We start from the raw sequence: 13,079 nt of genomic DNA, 5'->3' as shown, positions 1-13,079 counted from the left end.
CAATAATTGAAACTCCTGTAACAGTCACCAAACAGGGTAATAAACAGAGAACGGCACGGGTGGCACTTTTCGGCACCCTATGCATACTCATAAAAATTCGTATATGGATGGCACTCTCCACTCATCAGAAAAATTACATGATGCGACACACACAAATTCCAATAAGTGTAATGAGTGTATTGCCTTTTTAGCACTTGTTCATTTTGTGTATGTGTGACTTTAAACACTCAGACAGTCAGGTATTTTACGCTCGTAAGTATTAATCATACTTGCCACACAAATGAGAGATTAGTAAAAATCATGATTGTGTCAAAAAACATGAGTAGTAAAAACACACATGAAAGTCTTGAGTCTTTTCAGAAACACCTAGGTGTTTTCAGATTGATCTGTTGCTATGGTTTCACTTTGGGGACGAAATTGGTTGTCAAAAATATTATCCGCATATTTTGTATCACTTTCTTACTTCAATCATTCATTATTGAATATCCGAGTAAGCAACATGTCTAGTGAAGCCGAAGCTATTCGCCGAAAGATTACAAGTGGCGAACTTAAAACGATACCGAGAGGAAAAGGTAAAAGCTTAATATGGAATATTTTATATGAAATTCAAAGAGAAGATGGATCACTGGTGGATGGGTGGATTTTTTGCAGCACTTGTGAAAAAGTTTTAAAATATTCCCAAAAGCAAACCTCCAATCTGTCGAGACATAAGTGCTGCGTTCAATTAAAAAATCCTCCGGAGGAGAAAAATGTGACAGATGCGGATAAGAAGGAGGCCATAAAGAAATGTACATCGTGGATCGTCCAGGATTGCCGGCCTTTCACAGCAGTGTCGGGACCCGGATTTAAAGAACTTGTGAAATTTTTCATTAAAATAGGAGCCACTTACGGAAGCAACGTAAATATTGAAGATTTACTTCCCGATCCGACAACTCTAAGCCGAAACACCGGAAAGGAAGCGGCCGAAAAAAAAGTTGAATTGGCGCAAAATTTAAAAAACGCTGTAAATGCCGGAGATGTGTCAGCCACAGTCGACATGTGGACGGATAACTACGTGCAGCGGAACTTCCTAGGAGTAACCGTCCACTTTTTCAAGGACGCTAGACTGCAAAGTCTGGTCCTGGGAATTAAATCGATGGAGTACCAGAGGTCCACAGCGGATAACATTTCGAGAAAACTGCGGACCCTCTTCGCGGACTTCAATGTAGACAGCCTTGAAAAAGTTAAATTTGTAACTGATCGAGGATCAAATATAAAAAAAGCTTTAGAAGAATATACCCGACTGAACTGCAGCACCCATCTGTTGTCCAACGCGTTGGAAAGCTCCTTCAGTGAAGCAACGGATTTGGCGGATACCTTGAACACGTGCAAGAAGGTGGTAAAATATTTTAAAAAATCTAATATGCAACACCATTTACAAACCACCTTAAAAAACCCGTGCCCCACCCGATGGAACTCCCACTATACCATGCTAAAATCAATTGTTGACAACTGGGCGGAGGTCAACAAAATTATTAGTGAGACGCCAACTGCACCTGTCCTAAATGTAAATTTAGCAGAACTAAAATCTTTAGTGGCGTTATTAGAGGGCTTTGAGAGGGTTTTTAAAGAGCTACAAATTTGTAAATCTCCCTCAATTTGCTTCGTAGTTCCTTCAATAGCAAAAATCTGTGAACTATGCGAAACTCAAATGACAGACTTTTTATCAATAGCTAAATTAAAAGAAAATCTTTTGAATCATATAAACGCTATTTGGAAGGAAAATTTAAGCATTTGGCATAAAGTCGCCTTTTTCCTTTATCCACCAGCTACTGTAATCCAACAACAAGATTTACATGAGATAAAATCTTTTTGCGTTTACCAAATGGAAATGAATACCGCCGAAAACAATCAAGATTCCAATTCAAGCTTCATTTTGAATAACAATAACCCAATGAGACTTACACCCCCCTCAGTTGCTTCTAAGCAATCTTTTTTTTTTCAAATTTAGTCCACCCTAATAACTATAAATCCGAAACGCCATTAGAAGAACTGGAAAGGTATTGCCGAGAAAGAGTGGCTCTAACCGAGGGCTTTGAACCAACTGATTGGTGGAATCAAAATAAAAATGCATACCCCCGACTTTCTCATCTTGCACTGCAAGTCCTTTCTATACCTGCCAGTAGTGCCTCCTGTGAGAGGGTGTTTTCTATGGCCGGTAATATTATGACCGAAAAGAAGAATAGGCTTACACCAAAGTCTGTGGACAACATAATTTTTCTCCACTCCATCTTTAAAAATTCACGCGAGGCTTAAATATTTTAATTTTAATAAAGTCCTCTATTATGTAAATTCAATGTTTTTTATTTTTTATATGTTATTATAAATTAATATATATGTTCAAGTTATTTTAATAAAACCATCCTTGCCTATTATTGTTTTATGAAATTTTTTTTGTGCCTTTCCTTCCACTCATCTTTTTTTCATCAGTGCCTACGATTGATTTTCAAAAATTTTACAGAGTAAAGAAAAGGCAAGTACTCAAAATCATGTGTGTTTACACACACCCGAAATTTTTTGACACAGTAACTACTCGTACCCGAAACTTTGTGCACGAAAGGCACTCGGGTGTATAAAACACCCGGTGTTTTTCAGGTGTACTCATTGAGTGAGTGGCATGCTGCCAGACTCTGGTAATAAACCGTCCGGACCCCCGGTACGCCCCGGTACGCACCCATCGAAACACATTTTTGTTTCCCGGCTTGCCCCTGATACTTCGGAGATTGATATCTCGGCTTACATCAAAGCCAAAGCAAAAGCCGACATAAAGGTGGTGGATATTACAAAATTCAAATATTCTTACACCAGGCACACGTCATCTTTCAAAATACGTGTGCCCTTGCAGATGTTCAAGACGATCTGTTCCGCCAGCTTTTGGCCAGAGAACATTTTCGTCCAAGAACATCAACCAAGTACGGTGAAAAAAAAGATAACCAAACCTGTGGGTGTAAAACTCCCACATGTTAAGGCCACTGATCAACCTTCCACCTCATCTTCCTCAATCTCAAAAAACTAATGTCTTCATTAACACTTACCTATCAGAATACAAGAGGGTTACGTAGTAAACTTCCCAAACTGTATTCTGATAGTTCTTTTTTTGCATCCCACATTATAGTATTTACAGAAACTTGGTTAAAGCCGGAGATCTTAAGCTCCGAAGTTTTTCCTAGTAGGTACACCACTTTTAGATGTGATAGAACTTTGCGAAGGGGAGGAGGAGTGCTAATTTCTGTAGACTCCAAATTCGCTTCTAAAGAGGTAAAATCACAAGAGTTTGGTAACATTGAATTTCTTTGCATCAAAATCACTTTGTCCGATCAATCTTTGTATGTTACCTGTTCGTACATACCACCTTCGTCCGAACCGCCAACATACTGGCAACATTTGTCCGCTATTCGTTTGGTTTTCGATCGTCTGTCTGATGGTGACCAGAATAATATCCCAGAACTTATGTGGTCAAATGTTGATAATTCACCGTCTTTACAGCTTAACTCCCACCATGACTTCACTGAGGGCATGTTCGACATGTCACTCGGGCAAATTAACCACGTTAGAAATTCTTTAGGTCGGCTGTTGGACTTATGTTTCGTTTCTGATCCTGATGGAATTACTCTTTCCAGAACTTTGCCCCTTTCTAACCCTGAGGATCCATATCATCCCACTCTTGAGGTTTCAATCGAAAATAATTACTTTTTTGACCTTAAGTCTACAGTTAAATCTCAGAAAGTTCGTTTCTTTCGTAAGGCTGACTTTACGAAATTAAATAAGTTAATTTTGGAATTTGATTGGTCTGATTTACTGGCATGCGAGGATATAAACATCGCATTACAAATATTTTATTACACTTTGAACATATTTTTCGACGCTTGCGTGCCGTGGAAATATCCGTCCGCTTCAACGAATCCGCCTTGGTATACAAGGCACCTTATAAATTTAAAGAATAGTATGAGTAGACTTTTAAACAAACATAGATTATCTGGCTGTACAGTTAGTTTTTCAAGATACTTAGTAGCTCGGTCCAATCTCACCGTGCATAACGCAGAATGTTATAGGAGTTATATTCGCCGCTGCTGACTGAATCCTAGTTTACTCAGGATCCGAAGCAGTTTTATAACTTTGTAAACACTAAGCGTAAACATGTATCTTTTCCCCCACTGCTTACGTTTGAGAACTCTTATGCGAACACCGATCAGGCAATGGCCGATCTCTTTGCACAGTTTTTTCAAACTACCTATTCACCTAGCAGCAGTTTAGCTCAGCCTTACACTTATAATATCCAATCAGTCAACCTTATATTTTGCCCATCTTTCGATCAAAGTGGTGTGTTATCGTATCTTCTTAAGGTTAAGCCCGTGTATTCGCCAGGCCCTGATGGAGTACCAGGCTGTGTTCTGAAGAACTGCGCCGAGGCACTGTGCAAACCGCTTTAATCTATCGCTGGAAACTTCGATCTTTCCCCTTATGTGGAAGGAATCCTTCATTATTCCGCTGCATAAAAAAGGGAAAAAATCCGACGCTGCTAATTATAGAGGCATCTCTAAATTGTCAGCAATTCCAAAGCTTTTTGAAAAACTTATCACTCCACATTTGCAACACCTCTGTAGTTCAATAATAACTCCGTGCCAGCATGGCTTCATGAAGCACCGCTCCACCACTACCAACTTATTGGAGCTAACATCTTTTATCACGGATGGCTTCCGGAAAGGCTTACAAACAGACGTCATATACACTGACTTCAGTAAAGCATTTGACTCTGTTAACCATTCGCTTCTTATAAGTAAACTCAGTCTTTTGGGATTCCCAACTGATCTTCTTATGTGGATTTCGAGCTACTTATCAGGGAGAACCCAACGTGTTTTCTTTAAAGATGTTACCTCGCGTTTAGTCCGCGCCACATCGGGGGTGCCCCAAGGAAGCCATCTTGGACCCCTACTTTTTACTCTGTTTATTAACGACTTGCCCCTTGCCTTAACTAATTCACTTGTACTTATGTACGCTGATGACGTAAAGCTATGCTTTCAGTATAAATTCTCTAGGCCCAGTCTAGACTTCAATCCGATTTGGATAAACTTCAAAATTGGTGTTTAGCAAATAACCTAAAGCTTAATGGATCGAAATGTAAACTTATGTCTTTTTACCGATCTAGTCCTCACCAGGCTATGTACTTTCTCTATGGGAACGCCTTAGAACGATTAACTCAGGTTAACGATCTAGGTGTCCTATTAGATTTGAAACTTAAATTTACCGACCATGTATCTACCATGGTTAATAAAGCTATGGGTGTGCTTGGTTTTATTAAAAGATGGTCAAAAGAATTTAATGACCCGTACATAACTAAAACGTTATATACATCATTGGTCCGTCCGATTCTTGAGTATGGATCGTGTGTCTGGAGTCCTCAATATGGAGTACACCAAGATCACATTGAAACTGTAAAAAAAAACTTCCTTACTTTTGCGCTTAGGGGACTTAATTGGGATGCAAATCTTTACCTCCCCTCTTATCATAGTAGACTTTTACTAATCAACTTACCATCATTAACAAATCGTAGAACGATGCTGGGTGTCATGTTTTTATATAATCTTATTTATGGAAATATAGACACCCAGCATTTACTAACACGCTTAAACTTTAACATTCCTAGTAGAAGGACCAGAAACTTTCGTCCTCTGCTCCTCAGCCATTGTAGTTCGACATATGCCCAACACGATCCGTTCAGGGTATTATGTTCGGACTACAATGGTCTCTACCACATCTTGTCACTTTGCCCTAATAACAATCTTAAATCGCTTATATTAACCGCCTTATCTGTGCAACACTTTTCCTAGTAATACCTTTCTCCGAATCCTCGCTTATCTATCTCGGATCTATTCCCTCGATTCGAGCCGTACGTTACGCGGCAGCGTCCCTCGGTCGGTTGGACGGTGGGCTGTACGTATGCAGTGGGAACCGCGCAAAAAAAAAAAAAAAAAAAAAATGAATACAAGCCCTGTAAATCAATCGAATCTCCCGTTAGTATGAAAATTATTCTAGAAGACGACATTCCGGTTTGCCAACGCCCACGACGCACTTCGTATGAGAACAGATGCGTGATTGAGGCTCAAATACGGAAATGGCTAGAGGAAGGAATTGTGCCAAGTTACTCTGAGTACGCATCACCAGTGGTACTTGTTTCAAAAAAGGACGGTTCAAAAAGACTTTGCTGTGAGTACCGTAAGCTTAATCTGAAGATCAAGAAAGATAATTTTCCTATGGCATTGATAGACGACGTTCTCGAAAGACTGCAGGGTTCAAAAGTATTTACAACTCTTGACATGATGAACGGATTCTTTCACGTTCCAGTAGAGGCGGACTCTAGGAAATTCACAGCATTCGTGACGCACAATGGACAATACGAATTTACCTTTGTACCGTTGGTATATCCAACTCGCCAGCAGTTTTTTGTCGCTATATATCTGCTGTGTTAAGGGAGCTTATCCAAGCTAAAACAATAGTGGTCTACATGGACGACATCATTGTTCCTAAGAAGACTGAAGCTGCAGGAGTTGAGGCACTAGAGAAGGTTTTAGAAGTTGCATCCAAGGTAGGACTACGAATAAAATGGGAAAAGGCACAGATCCTACAAAGTAGCATAACCTTCCTGGGATATAAGATAGAAAACGGGACAATAGCGCCGACGGACGAAAAAATAAAAGCAGTTGTTAGTTTTCCAGCCCCAAAAAATAGGCAATCTTTACAGAGGTATTTAGGACTGACTTCATACATGCGACGCTTTATCAAGGACTACTCATTGGCAGCCAAGCCACTGACAGACTTGCTAAGGATGAAAAGCGACAAACCTAGAGAAGAAATAGAGCTGAATGACCAAGGATTATTAGCTTTTAGTTTGCTTAAAAATCTTTTAGTCTCAGCACCCGTGCTGAAATTCTTCGATCCGTCAGCAGATACGGAAGTTCATACAGACGCAAGCAAATATGGTTTCGGCGCCGCGTTGATGCAAAAAGACTCAGAAGATCAGCAGTTCCACCCAGTAGAGTATATGAGTCGCAAAACGAATGCTTGCGAAGAGAAATATAGTGCCTACGAGTTAGAAGTTTTAGCCGTAGTGAATGCTCTTAGGAAATGGAGGGTATACTTGCTAGATAAAAAGTTCAAACTAGTGACAGATTGCAGTGCTTTTTCGATGACAGTAAAAAAAGAGAAAATACCACCCAGGATTGAAAGGTGGATTATGGCCTTACAAGAATTTAAATTTACCGTAGAACCGAGCTGGTACTAAAATGCGACATGTTGATGCTCTCAGTCGCCTTTCGTGCTTTTTAATTGAAGATTCAACAAAATCTAGAATAATTGAAGCACAGGATAATGACAAGTGGATCAAGGCAGTAAAAACTATTCTGGAAGGTGGGAATGAGTATGAAGACTATTTCCTTAATAATGACATACTATACAAGGATACAGTGAAGGAATTGTTAGTGGTAATCGAAATAATCAGTATGGCACATAGAGATGGACATTTAGGATATAAAAAATCGCGAGACATGCTAGAAAGGTTTTACTTCATACCAGAGATACAGAAAAATGTCGAAAGAATTGTTAAAGGTTGCGTAGAATGCCTAATAGTTGATTCAAAAAGAGGGAAAAAAGAAGGGGTACTATCACCAATCGATAATGCTCAGGAACCTCCGGGAACATATCACATTGATCATGTTGGACCAATAACGGACTCGGAGAAAAAATACAATCATATACTAGCAATAGTGGACGGATTTTCTAAATTTACTTGGCTTTACCCGACGAAGTCGACTGGAACAGACGAAGTAGTAAACAAACTTGAAAAACAGGTAGCAATTTTTGGTAATCCTCGTAGAATTGTTACAAACAGAGGTACAGCGTTTACATCAGGAACGTTTCAGGAGTACTGTAGCCGCGAAGGCATTCAATTGCTTCACATAACCACAGGGATGCCCAGAGGAAACGGTCAAGTAGAGCGAATCCATAAAATCGTTATACCAAAGCTAAGCAAGTTGTGTCAAGACAATCCATGGAATTGGTATCGCCATGTAGATAGAGTTCAGCAAATAATAAATAAATCGAAACCTCGAACTACAAGATTCAGCCCATTTCAAATACTGACAGGATTAACAATGAGAAAGAAAGACGGCGAGCTAAGAGAACTTTTTGAGGAGATGCAAATTGAAGAGTTAAACGATAATAGGGAAGATATACGTCAGCAGGCGCAACAAAATATTGAAAAGGTTCAGCAAGAAAACAGAAAATATTTCAATGAGAAAAGAAAGGAAGAGTCGAATTATAAAGTAGGCGAGTTAGTAGGTATAAAAAGGACACAATACGGAACAGGCATGAAGCTTAGGCCAAAATTTTTCGGCCCTTATAAAATTACAAAAAAACTAAATCACGGTCGATATGAAGTCATAAAAGAGGGAAATCACGAAGGACCAAAGAAAACAACAACATCGGCAGAGTATATGAAGAAATGGAGTTCATTCGGGGTCGAATGAAAAATCATGATGGCCGAATGTGGGATTGGGACATATTAGGACTTATAGAAAGGGCCACACTTAAGAAAATACCAATTTGCCAAACACCAATCCAAAGATATACAACACTGTCGTTTGGGAAGAAGAAGACAGTTGAACGCAGAAAAGAGAAGACGCGGAAAAAGCTACCGAAGCCCATCGAGTGCGAAAGTCGCGATTATTATTAAATAAAACATTAATTTCTTTGTATACGTTACCCAAAAGAATATAATAAATTATAATTTGTACAACCCTACATATATATATCACTCTCTTCCTTCACTTCATAGCGAACGGTCGTGATTATTTTTTGCGCTTGCGATAAATTCTATTTTTGCCAAACGCGGGTTTGAAACCTTAATTTAAACACTTTGTTTTCATTACTAATATTGTGTCTTAATATTAAAGTTATACCCGTATCGCTACGCGCTTGTGCAGTGCCATATTTGGGTGAGTATTTAATAAAATTAAAAAGTCGCAATCCAAATATAGCTCTGCTTCTTTTTTACTCTCTGCCTTTTTAATTTTTGCAGTTAATTCTGCTCTTATCTTTTTGCGCGCATTTCTTTACACTTGCGCTCTCCCGTAGCTCTCTCTTTACTAACACTCTCGTCTACCTACTCTTTTATTAACCTTAGTTGGTACAGTGGTTGAAGGCTTATTTGTTTAAAATAAAAAAAAAAAATAATAGAATATTTAAAAATTATTAATTAATTTTTGCTAATTTGCTTATTAATATTTTAAAATGGAATACAATGTTGTCTGCTCTTTAAAATCGTGCAATAAGCCGATATCTGCGTCCCAGGCCAGCATCTATTGTTGGCTATGCGAAAGTGTCTCACATGCCAAATGTGCTGGCCTTACTGCATCTGTCTCGAATGCCATATCCCGCCGTGTTGGCCTCCATTATTGCTGCAGTGGGTGCTGTCCAAGCTGTCCAAGATGAAATGAGATCATTCATGCGACAGACCAAGAGTGGGTTTAAAGATTTGATCGTTGGTTTCCGAAAAATCAACGATCAACTCAGTGCGCTGGATGTTCAATTCAATAGCCTTCAGCTGTTGAATGAATCTCCTAAGCGGAAAAAATCTGCTACTAGGGAAGTTGCAGCTCCAGTAATCGCGGAACAGCTGGATCCTCCCACAATAATGCAGCGGCTCATTTCCCTTGCTACTCCAAGAGCAGAGACGGTAAATGAAAAGTCAGCACCCGAATTAACCGTAGCAGAGCATAATTTGTCTGCTTTGTCCTCCATGGCATCACTCCAAGTGATTCCCAGGAATACCCCCCTTGAATTAACCCCCATAGCTTCCACTATAAATGGTAACCCGCCGCCCGGACCCCCGGAACGGACTGATGCCGCGGTATTACCGACCGTGGCACCAAAACCATTACAGGTAATACCACCTGTTAGACAAATATTTGTCTCACGGCTAGCCCCCGATACCTCGGAGATTGATATCTCGGCTTATATCAAAGCCAAAACCAAGGCCGTTATTAGAGTGGAAGACATTAGGAAATTTAAATACTCCTACTCGAGGCGCATGTCATCCTTCATGATACGTGTGCCAGTGCCGATGTTTGTGACAATATGTTCGCCTGGCTTCTGGCCAGAGGACATATTTGTACAAGAGCATCAGCCGAGTAAGGTAAAGAAAAAAAATTCGAAGCCTGCTGGAGTCAAGCTCCCAACATCTGTCCAATCCGACTCTTCAAAAAACTAACATGTTCTATCAATCTTACCTATCAGAACTGTCGGGGCCTACGTAGCAAGCTCCCTAGACTTTATTCTGATAGTCTTTCCTTTGCGTCCCATATTATAGTCTTTACTGAAACTTGGTTAAAGCCGGAGATCTTTTGCTCCGAAGTTTTTCCAAGTAGGTACACCACTTTTAGATGTTTTGTATCTGATCCAGATAGTACCACACTTTCCGGAGCGTTGCCCCTCTCAACCCCTGAAGATCCATACCACCCAACGCTTGAAGTTTCAATTGAAACCAATTCTGGTGTCAATCAGAAGCCTTCCTGCGTATCAAAGAAGATTCGTTGTTTTCGTAAGGCTGATTTTCGTAAACTTAATTTATTAATTGATACTTTTGACTGGTCCGATATTCTGGCATGCACTGATATAAATATCATCCTAGATAAATTTTATTTGACATTAAATTCATTTTTTGACTTAAGCGTGCCGTGGAAATATCCGTCCGCTACAAATAATCCCCCTTGGTTTACAAGGTGCCTAACAAAATTAAAAACATATAAAGACAGGTTTTTAAATAAATATAAAAGAACCTGTAGCAGCATAGATTTCTCAAGATACTTAATAGCTCGGCTAAATTTCACCGTGCATAACGCCGAATGTTATAAAAATTATATTCGCCGCTGTCGGATTCAGTTCACTCAGGATCCAAAGCAGTTTTATAACTTTGTAAACACGAAGCGTAAACATGTATCTTTTCCTTCCCTACTTACGTATCAAAATTTATCAGCGACTTCGGATCAGGCCATTGCGGATTTATTCGCAAAATTTTTCCAAACAACTTATTTACCTCCTAACACTTCAGATCAGCCATACGCTTACAACATTCAACCAACTAATAGTATATTTGTTCCATTTCTTTCTGCAAACAATATACTATTGGATCTTCAAAAGGTAAAACCAGTTTATTCGCCAGGCCCCGACGGAGTACCAGCCTGTGTGCTAAAATACTGTGCTAGGGCTCTGTGAAACCTCTTCAAAAACTATTTAACTTATCTTTGGAATCTTCGATTTTCCCCTTTAAATGGAAGGAATCTTTCATAATTCCTCTGCACAAAAAGGGGAAAAAATCCGATGCTGCCAACTACAGAGGCATCTCAAAATTGTCAGCGATTCCAAAGTTATTCGAAAAATTAATAACTCCTCATTTGCAACACCTATGCTCATCAATAATTTCTCCATGTCAGCATGGTTTCATTAAGCGTCGCTCTACCACCACTAACTTATTGGAGTTGACATCCTTTGTTTTAGATGGCTTCCAAAAGGGACTTCAAACTGATGTTATTTACATAGACTTTAGTAAAGCATTTGATTAAGTTAATCACTCACTCTTGTTGAGTAAACTAAATCTTTTGGGATTCTCAACCGACCTCATTACGTGGATCTCCAGCTATTTAAATGGAAGAACACAGAGAGTCTTATTTAAAAATCAATACTCCCGCTTAGTCCGTGCCACATCTGGTGTCCCTCAAGGAAGCCATCTTGGCCCATTACTATTCACTCTTTTTATAAATGACTTGCCCCCATCCATAACGAACGCGCTGGTACTAATGTACGCAGACGATGTTAAGCTTTGTCTGCAATATAAGTTCCCGTCTGCCCAAAACAGACTCCAGTCGGATCTTGACAATTTTCAAAAATGGTGTTTAGCTAATGACAAACTTATGTCTTTTTATCGTACTAGTCCTCACCAGGCTTCGTACAATCTCTCTGGGATTGCCTTAGAAAAATTAACTCAGGTTAATGATCTTGGTGTCCTCTTAGACATAAAACTTAAATTTTCCGACCATATTTCTTCAATGGTTAATAAGGCTAAAGGTGTTGTCGGTTTTATTAAAAGATGGGCTAAGGAATTTAACGACCCTTACATTACTAAAAGCTTATTTATATCCTTGGTCCGCCCGATACTGGAGTACGGTTCATGTGTCTGGTGTCCCCAATACGGTGTTCATCAAGACCGCATAGAATCCGTACAAAAAAACTTCTTATTATTTGCTCTTAGGGGACTTAACTGGGACGCAAATCTTCACCTACCTTCGTATAATAGTAGACTCCTACTAATAAACTTACCCTCCTTAAAAAATCGTAGAACAATGCTGGGTGTCGTTTTCCTACACAACCTTATTAATGGTGATGTAGATAGCCAGCACTTAATAACACGCTTACAGTTTAACGTTCCGAATAGAAGGACCAGAAACTTTAGTCCTTTATTCTTAAGCCATTGTAGATCGACATATGCACAGTGTTGGCACCTAGTGCCAAGACCTACTACCCTATATGCACACTTAGTAATTTGATCCAATCAATATGCATCAGCATGTCGCAATATAAAAACCCACTAACCGATTTTCTCACCTATAAACAATTAGTAATAAGCATAAAACTGTATCCAACCTATTAACCCAGCACTAGTAGACGGCGCCAAAAGCAGAAGCAGCATATCAGCGGGAAGAATGACCGACTGACCGATGCAAGTAAAAACCAGCCAGCTAAGCCGAAATGCGCAAGCAGTACATGAACAAACAATCTGAGTCAGCAGACTCAGAGGTGGGTGACCCTGGCATTAACCTTAGTTTAGCACGTCCAGAGCTTTGACCTTTCTTAGATTTAATGATGTATAATTTAGCATCTTATATAAGAGTTATTCTTCTGAAATAAAGACAGTTCCGAAATCAGAGTCAATCGTCTCGTTACTCAGTGTCTGAACCACGGCACTTAAAATCAACCTACTTCTAGTGATC

Source organism: Drosophila ananassae (genome assembly GCF_017639315.1).
Source record: "Drosophila ananassae strain 14024-0371.13 chromosome 4 unlocalized genomic scaffold, ASM1763931v2 tig00000054, whole genome shotgun sequence".
In the NCBI taxonomy this organism is placed as follows: Eukaryota; Metazoa; Arthropoda; class Insecta; order Diptera; family Drosophilidae; genus Drosophila; species Drosophila ananassae.
Note: the sequence above shows the minus strand (reverse complement) of the source record.